A 15,649-nucleotide genomic window follows, 5' to 3' on the forward strand; every position below is an offset into this window, starting at 1 on the left:
GGTTGACATTTCCAGGTATACTAAAGATGCCATCATATGGGCATCTTGACTGTGGAAGGCAGTGTCCTTCCTTTCCCTCCACCCCCACCCAAATCACCCAAATTTAGGGAATTCACTGAATGACTGAGGGAGAATCGATCCCCTCTAAGGAGAGCTGGTGGCAAGGTGGGTTACAGATTGGCCTGCAAACGGAAAGGTCAGCGGTTGAAAGCTGAGGCTGTCTGCTCCCATAAAGACTTAGCCTCAGAAACAGGGGCAGCTCTACTCTGTCCTGTCAGATCAACATGAGTCCCATTCAACTCAATGGCGACAAGTTTGGCTTTGTTTGTGACTCCTCTAAAGCAGAACCCCTTCAGAGTGAGGGGTGGTCAGGGAGCTACATCCTGCCCCCACCTGACTTGATCAGGCTTCTTTCTGTTTGGGCTTTAAAGAACAGAAAGCAGTGGTCTCATTGTCCTGGGAGCTACGAGTACCGGTTGCAGACAGTTGAGCCCATCGCATGGCGACCCTGGTGTGTCAGGGTGGAGCTGTGTTCCACGGTGTTTTCAGTGACTGCAGCCTTTTGGAGAGGAGCCCCGGTGGGTACAAGTTGGGCTGTTGATGACAAGGTCAACAGTTCAAAACCACCAACTGCTCCAAGGGAGAAAGAGGAGGCTTTCTACTCCTATAAAGACTTACAGTCTCGGAAGCCTTCAGGGGCAGTTTTACCCTGTCCCACAGGAGAACTATGAGCCACCACGGACTCAATGGCTGAGAATTTGGTTGATTGGTTGGTTGATGGCCTTTTATGAGTAGAACAGCAGGCCTAGCTTCTGGGTGGACTCCAACCACCAACCTTTTTGGTTCTCAGCAGAGCCTGCTGTTAGTACCACCAGGGCCCCTGGGAATCTGGATGGATGGCCTGAGCTGTGTTGATTTCTTCAGAGGGCTTTGAGGAAGATGTGCACCTTGCCTCACTCCATGGCTCCTGGTGGCCCCAGGCCTTGCTCGACTTGCAGATACATGTGTGAAACAAAATTCAAAATGGACATCTGACTGCAAATTCAAGGGGTTTCTTTGACCCACAGTGAAGCCTGTGTAAAACTCTGTGTGTGTGTGTGTGTGTACCACTAGGCATTGCAGCATTGTTAGTTTATCTTTTCTGGGTGACAAAGGGCAGTCACTAATGAATCCATTCTCAGGGATTGAATGAAAAGAAGATTGTAAGGGGCAGACATCCGAGTGGCCAACAAACATATGAGAAAATGTTCCCGACCTCTAGCCATAAGAGAAATGCAAATTAAAACAACAGTGAGGTACCACCTGACACCCTCAAAGATAACCCAATTCAAAAAATCAGAAAGCAACAAGTGTTGGAGGGGCTGTGGGGAGACAGGAACTCTCATCCACTGCTGGTGGGCCTGTAAGTATGTACAGCCACTATGGAAATCGATCTGGCGATACCTAAAACAGGTGGAAATCAAGTTACCATACGACCCAGCAATCCCCCTAGTAGGCATATACCCAGAAGAGGCAAGGAACAAACCACGGCCAGACATCTGTGCTCCAGTGTTCATTGCAGCACAGTTTGCAATCGCAAGGAGTTGGAAACAATCCAAATTTCCATCAACTGATGAGTGGATTAAAAAACTGTTTTACATACATACAATGGAGTACTACGCATCACTAAAAAGCAGTGATGGATGCATGAAGCACATCACTGCATGGGAAATACTGAAGGAAATCATGCTAAGTGAAGTAAGCCAAGCACAAAAGGACAAGTACAACATGAGTCCACTGGGGTAAGCTTTAAAAAAAATGCAAAAGGGGCACAGGGGAAAAGCTACTGTATACAAACATTCTTGGGGTGAGGACCAGGTAGTATGGCAGGGGCCAAACCAAATCCAGAGATACATATGGTAGCCAACTAAAAAGGAGGTGGGTAAAGGAAAAAAAAATTTTTTTAAGAAAAGAAAAGGGTAGCGGGGGCACAGGCCACTAACCCACCCAAGGGGAGGGTATTGTTTAAATCTCCACGGGAAAGAGGGACCAGACTTAACCCCAGTGCTCCAAGGTGTGAATGCAACATGCCGGCATGGAGTAGGGAATCAGTGGAGAGGTCTGAGGGCCAGCCCCAATCCCAACTACATGGACACCTGCTTCTCCCCTCAGAAGAATTTGTTTCAGAGAACAGCACTGAATCTGCATCTCCAGGAGAGGGACCTGTCTGATCAGAGCACACGGGAGCAAATGAAGGGGAAAGAAGAGAGAGTGGAGCACATCCTGGCCCACCAATCCTTGATGAAGAGATTCCCACTCAGAACAGCCAATTCACCGAGAAAAACCACATGGCCATCCCCACTATGAGACACGACATCCCTCACTGACCCATAGCCCTACAGGGGACAACACCGGAGACACAGTGTGGGAATTCCACCTGATCTGATCCCACCACACCGAGGCTAAACACTAAGGGCGTGCAACAGAACAGCAAGGGGAACAGAGCAACGAAGTCCCCAGGGAATACCAAAAACAGACTTTAGGGCCAGGGCTCAGCGCCCCATCAGACTTGACCAGAAAACACTCCTAAAGGCCAACAAACAGTCCTTAAACTAACTGCAAGCTTTTCTTTCTTGCTGTTGTGTTTTGTTTTTTGTCATTGGCTTGTTGTTTTGTTTTCTTTTGTTGCTTGGTTTTGCTCTGTTCTGTTTTTGTGCATGTTATTATCTCCACAAATCTGTCTAAATTAAATATGCTGGATGAACAATCCGGAGGAGAAAACAACGGGATTAACAGTTCCGGGAGGACATGGGAGAGGGGTAGGTGGGGGAAAAGGGAGTGGTGTTAACAAACCCAGGGACAAGGGAACAACAAGTGATCCAAATTGGTGATGAGGAGGGTGTAGGAGACCTGGTAGGGTGTGACCAAGGGTAATATAACTGAGAGGAATTACTGAAACCCTAATAAAGGTTGAACATGATAGTGGGACAAGAGGAGAGTAAAAGGAAATAGAGGAAAAAGCTAGGAGGTAAAGGGCATTTATAGAGGTCTAAATACAGGCATGTACATACATATGTACATATATTTATGTATGAGGATGTGGAAATAGATTTATGTGCATATATGTATAGGTTTAGTATTAAGGTAGCAGAAGGCCATTGGGCCTCCACTCAAGTACTCCCTCAATGCAAGAACACTTTGTTCTATTAAACTGGCATTCCATGATGCTCACCTTCCCAACACAATCGCTGAGAACAAGATGAGTGCATGGGCAGATGTGGTGAGGAGAGCTGATGGTGCCCGGCTATCAAAGGATATAGTGTCTGGGGTCTTGGAGGCTTGTGGGTAGACAAACCGCTATCTAGCTCAGAGGCAGCAGGGTCTAGATGGAGGAAGCACACCAGCCTGCGTGCTCATGGGGTGCCATAGAGATCAGTTGTCAGGTATCAAAGAACAAAAAATCATATCATTGTGTGTTCACCTCCCTAAAATGATCACTGAAGACAAATGGGTACATAAGCCAATGTGGTGAAGAGAGCTGATGGTGCCCGGCTATCAGGAGACATAGTGTCTGAGGTCTTGGCGTAGGCAAGTGGCCATCTAGCTTGGAAGCAGCAGGGTCCACATGAAGGAAGCGAGCCAGCCTGTGCGATCACGAAGTGTCGAGGGGATGAGGTGTCCGGCATCATCAGAACAAGGGGCCATGTCGTTGTGGATGTGGGAGTTGCAGAGCGGAGACCCAGGGCCCATCTGTGGGCAGTCGAGCATCCCCCTGGGGAGAGGTCGTGGGGAGGAGGCGAGCCAGTCGTGGTGCAGAGTGGTGACGATGGGGCATGCTACTTTCCTCTAGTTCCTAGATGCTCCCCCAACCCCGCCACTATCGTGATCCCAATTCTGTCCTGCAGTTCTGGATGGACTGGAGGATGGCCACTGGTACAGATGGGAACTGGAAACACGGGAATCCAGGGTGGATGATCCCTTCAGGACCAGTGGTGAGAGTAGCGATATTGGGAGGGTGGGGTGTTGATGGGGTGGAAGCGGGGAGCCGATTACAGAGATCTACATGTGGCCTCCTCACTGGGGGGATGGACGGCAGGGGGGTGGGTGAGGGGAGACATCGACGGTGCCAGTGATGACAAGATAATAATTTGGAAATTATCAAGGGTTCACGAGGGAGGGGAAAGTGGGGAGAGAGGAGAAAAAAATGAGCTGATGCAAAGGGCTCACTTAAGTGGAGAGCAAATGTTTTGAGAATCATGAGGGCAATGAATGTACAAATGTCCTTGACACAATTGATGAAGGTATGGATTGTAATAGGAGTTGTATGAGCCCCTAGTAAAATGATTTTTAAAAAAGAAAATTGTATACACCCTTATTTTTAATTTCAAGAGGTCTCCTAGCTCTAGATAGGTAAAGGGCCAAACTTCCCTGAATTCCATCAATAACCTGTAAGTACTTTGTCACAAGAAGGAGCCCTGGTGATGTGGTGGCTATATGTTGGGCTCCCAACCCCAAGGTCAGCACTTTGAAACCCTGAGCTGCTCCAAGGGCTTAAGATGAGGATTTTACTGTCATAGAGTTACAGGCCTGGAAGCCCACAGGGGCAGTTCTGCTCTGTCCTACAGGGTCACTATGAGTCAGGATTGACTCAAGGGCCATGAGACTTTGTCATGATGAAAACCTGTCCACATGGAATAAGCACTAAAGATTTGTCCAAATTAATGCTCCCCCACCCTGACCTCTCAAGCCTAGTTATCCCCATGCCAGCAGAACTCAGTAAGGGGAGAGGGACGTGACTCAGTTAAACACGTGGACAATCTTCTGTCTTAAGCCTCCTCCTTAAATCGTTGAAAGTGTTCCCGACAGCGACTGCGCCCCCTCGAACGGTCTGGAATGATGGGGGGAACTGAAAAGGCAGACACCTACGCCGCATCCTGGATTATAGGCTATAGTACAGATGCGTTTAATTCCCAGGGGGCGTGGAGCAATTTTTATTGTTTGAAAAGGGGCGGTAGGCCAAATATATTTGGGAACCTAGGCTTCAAAGGGTTCAGCGCAACCAGCCTACGTGCAGTCCCTTGTTTCTGCAGATTAAGAATGGTTTCTCTGTATGTATATAGATTAACTGCTCCAACAAACCCTATTTTCTTGTGTTTTGATTTTTCAAAAACAGGCGGAGTTCTTCCGGTCTCCTGACACTGGCTCTGTTTGGCGCTTACCAATCAAGATCCCGTTCTGCCTGCCATGCGTACCTGCTTTGAGAACCGTTTAGGACACGGGGGGGGGGGGGGGATTCTCACAGTGCTGGGACTGGTGGCCTGGAAGCTGGTGTCCATCTTGTAGAGCCTGGCAGCATTGGCGTCATTGGGCAATGTTGGGAAGGAAACGGCTGGACCCCACAACAGACCGACTGAACCAGCAATTAACAAGCCCTGGTGGGGGTCCTGATGGACCCTCCGTGTGAGCAGACGTGGGTTGGGTCCTCAAAGGGATGCCTTCGAGCAGCTTCTATAGGTGCATCTGGACGGGCCCTGCACCTTCATGCTCACAACCTGTCACCAAGACAATCGCAACACCCGGACGCCTGCCCCCAGTCCCTGGATGGCACAGACTGTCCATGCATGGCTACTATCACGAAGACTGGTGGTTTAAACCCACCCAGCCCTGGAGATCTACTTCTGAGAAATAATTTAAAAAACAACTCCTAAACGCACTGCCTCGTAGCGGCCGCCCTGTGGGTTTCCAGGACTGTACCTGGACGACTTCCCCTAACTCGTTTGGGTGGGCAGGATTCCTAGACCCAGAGCAAGTCCAACACAGTCGAAGTTTCATGGCCGAGTAGAGACTTCATCCACAGATTACTCTTCTCCACTGGTGCTGTTTTTCCATTAGAAACTTCAGCTTCGTTCACTCGTACAAGTAAAATGAATACTTCAACCCGTGGTCCTCAGCCTCTGATTGAGCATCGGGATCCAAGATTCTGATTGAACTTATGTGGAGGTGGCACTGTGATGCAGAGAATGTTTAAGTTCCCGGGAGATTAGGGGATGCCCAGGGTGGAACCCCGGGTGGCTGTTGCAGCTACGTGGAGCATCCAGCAGAATGCGCTGTCCCCTAGCTCATGGAGGGAGCGGCCAGCGGGCGGAGGGGGCTTGCAGCTGGACTGGTTCAGTTCAGGCAGTGAATGCGAGCCCTCCCTGCACCCTGAGACCCTGACACTGGGATCGCCAACTCCTGTGCTCCGTGGCTCATAGGAAGTAACAATAAGAAGTAATACGTTGGCGCTGGTAGGACAGTCACATGTGAGCCCACATTTCTGCAATTTTTAAATGAGTAGGGAACTTGGCCCGGTACTCATTCTTTCAATTCATATCGAGCAGACTGATCTAAGGATAAACACTTCAGCGGGATGAAACGACCAGATAACAGGCAATGATGGCGCCCATTTGTTCCTTCTTCAGGGGAAGGGACTGTGGGTGCCCGCTGTTTAGAGTAGGAGGCGGCCATGAAAGGGGAGGCTAATATTCAGTGGACACGTGTGGCAGGCCCTGGGATTGTGTTGTCATGTGGCTCCTGTTTGGTTGTTGTGGCAACGAAGCAAGGCAACCCGAAAGCCACGTGCTATCCTGTCTGCCCGACTCAGGTTGACTTGTGTTTCAGGGTAGCCTGTATCATGCGCTCTCAATGGCAGGCTGATGTCTCTGCAGTGCACCAGCAGGCCTTTCTTCTGAGACACCTGTGCATGGATTCAGTTAATAGCTGAATCTTTAACTATTTGCATACCCCCCCATCTTCCAGGTAAGGCAGGTACAGTAGACCCCATTTCACAATGGTCATCGGAGGCTCAGAGATGTTAAGAACCTGGCTCAAAGTCACACAGCTAACACGTGGTAGAGCCAGCGTGGGAATTCAGTGTGTTCACTCCCACCTTGGGACTGCCATGTCTCCTCTGTTCTCCATCCCGTGCCTATCAACAGGGGCCCGGGTGGTGGGGGACACACTGAGGTAAGCACGGGCTGCGACCTGTGAGGCCGGCGGTGGTTCGAACCACCAACGGCTCGTTCGTTGGTAGAATGACCAGGCTGACTGCTTCTACAAATATTTATTGTCTCAGCAGCCCCATACAGGGTCCCTATGACTGAGAGAGAATCAGGCGCCCTGGTGGGGTAGTGGTTATCCATTGGTCTGCTAGCCCCAAGGCCAGCAGTTGGAAACCACTGGAGAAGGACAGGCTTTGTAGTCCCACTAAGCGTCACAGTCAGGGAAACGCACAGGCATAGTTCTGCCCTGCCCTGTACAGCCACGTGGAGCCAGCATCAGCCCCATGGGGGTGAGTGAGATGACTGGGGATCAACTTAAGGGCAGTGGGTTTGCTTTTCCAACCGGCGGCCTGGTGGTGCAGTCCGTTGAGCACTGGGCTGCTAATAGCCAGATTCGTGGTTCAAGCCTCTCCCGTGCTCCCTGGGAGAAAAACGAGGCTGTCTGCTCCTGTGAAGGGTTACAGCCTCAGAACCCCGATGGAACACTCTGGGGTCGACTTGATGGCCTTGGGTTGGGTGTGGGCCACTGTGGGCGAGGCGTTGGGTTGCTGACAGAAAAATCAGTGGGTTTAAACACCACCACCTGCCCCACGGGAGAGAGATTTGCTCCTGTAAATATTTAAACAGTCTCGAAGCCCTAGATGGGGCCCCCAAAGTCGGAAACAGCTAAGGGCACAGGCTAGTGCATGCACCTCCTCCTCTCCTCTCAGATCAGCAGGGTGCCCACTTCCCTCCGCAGCTGTCTGTCTGACCCCCTTCCACTCCCACCCCCATCCACATAGGCGGCTGAAAGTGTCCCGAGACTCGGCCCCTCTCCAGGCCACAGCCCCAGCTTGGCCCACTCTGACCAAATCCAGGCCGCTCCCCTCGTAGGGGCGGGCACCCACAGAGGGACGCCAATTTGCAGTCTCCTGGAGTGTGAATGAGATTTCTAATAGGAACGACTGCCCGCTGGTTTCAGGCTGAGTCAGGGGCAAACAGGAATTGAAGAGGCAGGAAATGGGGAGGAAGAGGGCCAGGTAAGGGCGGTGAGGGAGCAGCCCAGGGTCTAGAGCAGCCTCTAGGTGAGAGTGACAGGTGGTCTTGGTTCTGAGAGGCTTCACCAGAGAGAGGTCTGGCAGGGAGCACGTGGTAAAGGGCGGGAGATCTGCATTAAGGATGATGCCTATGTGCCTGTTCGCTGCTGCGGAGTCCGTCCCCACTCACGGTGCGCGCGCGTGCGTGCGTGTGTGTGTGTGGGGGGGGGGGTGCCTCTACATGAATTTAAACATCAACTATCACAGCTCCACTGCCCAGTGTTTAACCATCTATGCCACTGGGGGAGGGGAGGCGGGGGCATCCACATTTAAGCCCAATTTAGGTATGAGAATACTTTAGTACTCCAGAGGGAAGCCACTCCCAGCCTTCTCAGTTTCCCAAGGCCTCTGACCAATCCTTCCCTTCTCTGGCCCCAGCACCGCCCTCAGCATGGCCCTGGCTATTGCTGTGGTGGGAGGGGAGACATGTAAGGAGCAGAGCAATTTGGGTTTATTGCTTGGGAAAAAAAAAAAGATTTCCACTGAGAGTCTCCCCGTGGGACTGTGCCCTGCACTGGGGCGTCTAGAAAGAGTCAGCGGGGTTTCCTCTACACATGCTTCTGGGAGGAGGGGGCCTCCCTGAGTCTGTTCCCAAGCCGACAGGCACCAGCCAACATAGGCATGCCTCCCACACGGCTGCCAGGACCTCTGAAGCATGAGTATGTGTGTCCCAGACCTTCACAGCCAGCCAGCCAGCCAGAGACCCAGGCCCCACAGCCCCAGGTGTGGGGTCACGAGAACCTCACACTGCAGGTGGCCAACGAAAAGGGCAAATGGTGGTGAGGTGGTTGCGGGAGGGCAATTTCCTCTCCCTGCCCCTTAGTCATTGGTTTTGAATCTATGGAGACTGGAGTCTTTGCTTCTAGAAGATTCATCTGAGGCACAGATGCCAGGGAGTGGTCAGGGGGCATTCTTCTTGGTATTTCCTGATAAATGGAAAAAGGAGACTTTTATTATCCTCACAGCCTTGCAATGACAACAACCTAGCAGTGAAAACATAGACTCACAAGCCCAACCAGTGTGGGACGAAGGATGGGCCCTGCCCACGAATATGCATAGGCTTTGAGCAAGGAGATCCACAGACTCTTACATCATCTGCAAACACACCCACGAATATAGTAGAGCATCCAGGGGGCAAATCTCTGAACAATTCCTCGCCACACACACCTCGAGGGGTTGAGTCTCTGGGCGGGGGTGTGGAGAGGCACAGGGCCAAAGCCATGGGGGACAATTGGCACAACAGAATGAACCAAGAACATGTTTTACAACCAACTTGGGTGAGTAGCAACTGGGGTCTTGAAGAACGTCACAGATGCTCAGAAACATTTGGCCCAAAGAACAAAGGCACAACATTAACGTCAGTGTCCATGACTCTGAGACCAGAAGAATCAGAAGTGGGACCCCGGCTACCTAGACCAAGTGCTCTGAAAGGGACCGCATTAGAAGGAGCTGGAGCGGGTGGGAGGAGAAAGGGGAACGGAACTCAAAACCATAACCATCAAACCAGCCAGGTTTACTGGCCAGAAGTGAGTGGAACCTCTTGGCCACCTAATGGGGCTGACTAGAAGTATATAGTTGGCTTAGAGGCAACTTAGCTAACAATCCGCCATACCTGCGACCCTGAGTGAACCCCCTCGATCCTGCAGAGTATGCAGGATAATTCTTTAGGTATTAGCCAAGTCAATGAGCTAATTCTGATCTGAGTGCTAATGGATCTTCCAGGCTTCCTCCCTCCTCTCACTAAGAGCCAGGACTTCTTACATCCTCATTCTGTCTCCTCAAGATTTAGGGTCCCTAAGTCATGGAAACTCTGTACCACAAGATCTTTATTAAAACATACTTTGCTTTCCTACCTTGTCCCTGTCATTCCAAGATTTTTGTCTGTCTGAAACAACGGTTTCACTCAGCCTGTCTATACACACAGATAGAGGTGAAGGTGCAACTATACTGATGGCTGGAAGAGAGCTACATCCTAAGAGAACAAAGGGTCAATTGGAGGGAGGATCTCCGGTCTCCTTTCCCATTCCTGTCAAGAGGAAACGCAGAATCTTTCGAATCCACCTCGTGTCGTGTAATCCGGCATCAGTGACCGAGCAGTGAGGGCTCTCTTGGTGCCCACCCTCTGACAGTCCATCAGGCCTAACACTGAGCTCACCCTGTGGCTCAATTTTCAGTCAAACACCAGACCAGCTTGTAAGGTAAACCGTAGCACAGGGCAGGATACACTCAGAATAGCCCGCCGCTTGAGATCTAACAGGCGGCATCTGCCCAAGGACCACGTTCACAAGGTAGGGAGGGTGAGGACAGAGCGGGGGATGGAAGCATGGGTGACACAGGGTGGAAGCGGGGGACATGGTGTTACTTTGTGGGGGTTGCAATCGAGCACAGGGGGAAAAGTATGCAGTGTTGAGTGTAACGCTTATTTGCTGGGGAAGCTGTATGATCTCTCTCTCGGGGCTAGAGTTACACCTCGGTCCTTGGCTCCACAGGAGAAAGAATTCACGCCGAAGCCTGGCTCATGATCCAAGTGAATTTATTGAGAGTTACAAGAAGCTTCAGGTTTAACGCGGCACCCATAGGATTCCTCTGACCATGCGGCCTGGCAGAGACTGCTCAGGGTCACGCAAAGATCTCTCTCCCAAGTTTTCCTCCGACAAAGACCTGTCTCAAGTTCTTTCTCAAATTCTCTCCCCAGTTCTTCCAATTTCTCTCGTTTCTCCCTCTCTCCCCCTGGCTCCTGCCTTTTTAAGGATTCCAGTGGGAGGCGTGGTGGAAGACCCCAGATCGACCCCATTGGCTGGATTGAATTCACCTGGCCCAGGTGGGCCGATCCAGGATTAGCGCCCACCCCTGCCCACCATGGGAAAACCTAGGCTTTTGTTTTCATGCTCCGCTCTCCTGGGCATGCGTCAATGGACATCCCATCCCTGCCTATCTGCCTAACAAAACCTCCTTCACTCAGTACACAATACAAGGTTAAAAAAAGTGGTGAAAAGAAACCTGGGAACCCCACCCATCACCCCACCCCACCCACACCCCCTGGCCGCCGCTGTGGTGGCCAGCCCCGTGCGGCAGACTGGGACTTGTTGTTGAGCAGTAGCGAGACAACAACAAAATCACTAGTCTTCCAGATGGGGCCAGCCATACTTGCCCATCCAGGCTGGTTCTGCCGGGTCTTGGCCCGCGCCCCCCACTTCCAGCTTTGGGTCTTCCACAAGTCGGTCCCCCACCAGGCCTGCATGACATTCGGGTCTTTCCCTGCACACCCACCCACCCACACCTGGGGCTTCTCCTGAGTCCAGGCTCGAGATGGGGGAGAAAGGATCGTCCACTTTTCCATCTGTACCCCGTTCAGTTGGTCTGCTTTCTTTACTAAACAGGGCTTCCCGGGCGATGCAAACAGAACAGAAAGGTGATAAACTAACTCATCCAGGGAAGGATAGGGGGAATGGTTGGGTGGGAAGGGAGGGTGGAATCCTGGCTCAGCCCTCCCCCTCTGCGCCCTCAGCTCACTGGGCTTCCCTCTAACCGTCCCCAGCCTGGGGTGCTGCTGGAGGGAGGGAGGCAAAAGGGGCCCGCCTCTAATTGCTCAGGCAGGACACATCCGCTCCTTAATTAGCAAAAGCCACCCTATCCAGCGGCTCAGGGAGCACAACCCTAATTGTATATCCACAGCAACTGAAGGATAATTGGCCCATTCCTGTTACTGCAGCTTTTAGTCCCTCTTCCTTTTCATCGCTAGCTAGCGCTTTCCCTTTTCACCTCGCCCCTCCATCCTTGGATCTGTTCCCTTCATCCCGCGTGGAGGTGCATCCTCCGGGAGACAGAGGAACCCAGGGGCAGAGGGAGCCACGTAGCAGGGTGGGGGTGGCGCTCAGGGGCCCTGCACCTTCTAGCTGTCAACCTGCGGTGGGCCTGAGGTTAAACAATCCCTGAAGTTCGGCATTGGGAAGCCGGCATGGTGACTATTGCTGCCCAGGAAGTTTTCAGGACCCCCTTCCACAGCCCCTCCCAGTCCTAGCTCAGAAACGCTAAACTGCTAGGAAGCCGAAACTTATGGAACGCATCAGGGGAGAAGGATTTGTTGCCTAGCCTATAAACCCACATGATAATAAGCCGTCGTCTCTTTGCTATGCAGGGAGAGGACCAGCACACCTTTTGTAGCATTTCAGAGCCAAAGATCACAGTGCTGACCAGGAGAACAAGGACGAGGCACAGGAAAGGTTAGCGCCCCTGGGGTTTCCAGGAGAAGAGGGAGTTCATAAATAAACGCCAGCTGGAAATAGACCGGCACAGAGGGTATTCCACAGAGCATTCGGAGAGAAGTCTGACAGTCCCCTGCAGCTCACTGACCTGCAGACCTGTCCAAGCTGGCCCGGGCTCGGGCTCGGGCTTGGGCTCTGGCTACGGCTCCAAACCAGTCGCTGTCCTGCTATAAGCTCCCCGCGAGAACAGTGTCTGCTGGCTAACGGCTCTGTCCGCGTGTCTAGCACAGAGTCCAGTACACTAACTCATAGTGGATGGGACTGGGTGGCTAAGAGGCGGGGCTTTTTCCAGTGGCCTTTCCCGTGGTGAGCCAGTGAAGATAGGTTTAAACCCGATTGTGTGCCAGGTTTTAAAATTCTTTGACTCGGGGCTCTGTCTGTGTGTGGAGAACCTGCAAGTAGCCAGAGGCTGCAAGGGTCACAAAGAAAAGTATGTTAAGCCCACCCACTTTCACTCCCCACCTCTAGCTCCTTTCCGCTGAACTTAGAGCTGTCCCCTTAGCAATCCTGTTTCCATGGTTGCCTCCAATCCTCTCATCTCGCTCACTTCAGGACGGTAATGGGTGCCAGGGATCTTCAATGCGGAGACTCCACATAACCATGGAAACAATTAACTAAGCCTTCATTGATCTTTTGTGAAGAGGGCTAGGGGTTTTTTTTGATTGGGCTTTATTAGCAAACGTTGTCTCAACAGCAGCTACCAACACTTAAGCGAAGCAGCGGGAGACAGCAGTGGAATGGGGTCCAGTGCTGGGGTCCCTGTTCTCGGGAAGGGACGGGCCCTAATACTGGCCAGGCGAGTTCAATTCCAAGACCTGTTGACCCTCCTGTGACAGTCCTATTGCCTCAAAATGAACTTGAACGTGTATCCCACAGACCCACTGCCGTGAAGTCTATTCCACAGACACCCTGCAGGACAGAGTAGAACTGCTCCCTGGGGGTCCCAAATCTGTATACCTTCATGGGGACCAACAACTTCATCTTTTTCCCCAGGAGCCACTGGTCAGTTTGAATCACCAACCTTGTCCTTAACAGCACACTGCTTAACCCGCATCACCACCAGGGCTCCTTTCCAAAGTGTCTATGAGATAAGAACTAGTTTGCCTCACGGTGACTCTGACTCCAGGTGTCCCCTTGCTTTGAGAGTAGGGTTTTCAGTGGCTGATTTTTCAGTGGCTGATTTTTCTTTTGAGGTACCCTGAGTGCAGTGGAACCTCCACCCTTTGGGTTAGCAGCTGAGTGTGCTCGGTATTTGCACCACTCAGGGACTCCATGTGTGACATAATAGGGTTTCTAGGCTGCTAGCACGGAGACTCAGATCCTGCTGATGGCCTGGAACTGATGGACCAGGAAAGGAGGGGCTACCGACAGCATCAGCATGGTCAAGCCATTGGTCCACTACCAGGGGATTCGCTACTCGTGCAAAGGTTCTGTCTGCCTACTGTCACATGACCTGTCTTGGAAGGATAGCACCTTCTCTCTCTTTTCTTTTAGAAAAAGAGGACTAGAGTCACATCCTGACACAACTCTTGGCTTGGTGTGCTAGAGTCCTCGGAGAGGATCTGCTGGCCTTGATCATTGGGGGAGGGGGGGGAAGGGGGGCAAACAGTGCCTCCACTAGTGCTCTGCTCAGAAACGTGCTCTGCCGGACTGGGCTTCTGGGACGTGGGAGTGGCCGGCATCTTTCTTTGTGCCTATCAGTATTGGCACCTGCAGTGGTGTGATACAAATCCATTTCTTTGTTTTTCTAGCATCAAAAGGAAAAAAGAAAAAGCGGACCAGCCTCCAGTGCCAGCTTCCCTTACTAAGATTTTTGTGCCAAGGACAAGGAGAGAAACCAACCTGCTCAACTCCAAGTCCACAAGGGAGTAGGATAATCTCCCGTTTCCGGGATCACCCAACGCCTACAGGCCACAAACCTGTCTGGGAAGTGATGGCTCAGCTCATATCGAATGACAGGACCATCATCTCCTTCCATCCACTGGAAATGGATGTCAAAGGGCAGCGAGCTGTGAAGAGGGAGATAACGTAAGTGGGAAAGTTCTCACATGCAACCATCCGAGGACCCCAAAGCTAGGCAGAGAGGGTCCAAAATGCTGAGACATTTGTTTGACAAAGAGAAGCAGCTCATCCCCCTTTTAGCCTCCCATCTTCAATACCCAGAGTTTTCACTAAGTCGTTAAGGGCGAAGGTCAAGTTTACGCTTTTAGGGGAAATCAGCCAAGCCCCCTAGACACACAGTGCATTAACACGCACTGATTTAGGGGAGCGCGCACATGTGCGTGCATGTGTGTGTTTAACAATGCATTAGTATAACAATGCATTAGTCAGGTATGTTCAAGAACATTACAAATACCTAGGTGGACATTTCATTCCTGCCGATCAAATGCAATCTGAATTAGCCAAAGCAGATCCCAGATCTTGGATCTTGAACTTTGAGCTCCACCTTTTGGCGCTGGTTGAAATAAGGCAGATTCCATCAAGCTGGATACCTGGCTCATTCAGGGATTCAGAAAGAGAAAAATGGCATTCTCTGATTGGTTGGAAAAGCAGGACACACTAACCAATGAGAGAGTGCTTCTCCCTGCTGGGCAATAACATCCCAATTCTCTTCTTGAAAGTAGGCCCTTTGTCCCTAAAGAAAATGGGCAGAAAGGGAATACTATTTTTTTCCAGCACTGTTATTGTGAGATATTCATGATATGGGGCACAGTGGCTGCCCCTGAGAGTACACAAAGGAAGGCCCTTTTTATGGGAAGAAAATATAAAAACAAACAAAACCAGACCAGCTGGCCTGAACTAACAAGACGTTTCTATAGTACCATATGACCGGGGGAGAAATATTTTAATATCGATGTGCCTAAAACTATACCTAGTCAGACCACAGGGGGAATTTCTGTCTTAAACTTAACATCACAATGATAATGATTTTTAAAATTATTCTAGTTATGGGTGAAGGAAGAAGGCAAAAGAGAGGAGAGGAAAGATAGGGGTTGTTTGCTGGTGAAGGGCATCACAGAAAAAGAATAGTTGTTGCCGGGAATCTGGATCTTTCCGCCATCCCTGTGTTTTCAAGTGAAAGCCTAAACCACACTCTGTGCCTAGGAGTCCATTCTGGCTCCCGGGGGTGTGCGAGGACAGAGTCGAACTGCCGCACAGGGTCCCCCAGGTGGTGCACACTTTATAGCAGCAGACTGCCACATCTCCTTCCAGAAGACAGGTTGGTGGATTTGAACTGCACTTTAACTACTGTGCCACGGGGTCTTCTCTATCGAGTGACAGCTCAATT

The 15,649-nt window shown here is 51.2% G+C and overlaps 1 pseudogene; it reads left to right on the forward strand.

Annotated features, from left to right (window-relative positions):
* The first annotated feature begins 13,861 nt into the window (after positions 1–13,861).
* Positions 13,862–14,001, forward strand: LOC142457567 (small nucleolar RNA SNORA3/SNORA45 family; annotated as a pseudogene).
* Positions 14,002–15,649: the final 1,648 nt, after the last annotated feature.

The sequence above is a fragment of the Tenrec ecaudatus genome, chromosome 9 (assembly GCF_050624435.1).
Source record: "Tenrec ecaudatus isolate mTenEca1 chromosome 9, mTenEca1.hap1, whole genome shotgun sequence".
NCBI lineage: Eukaryota > Metazoa > Chordata > Mammalia > Afrosoricida > Tenrecidae > Tenrec > Tenrec ecaudatus.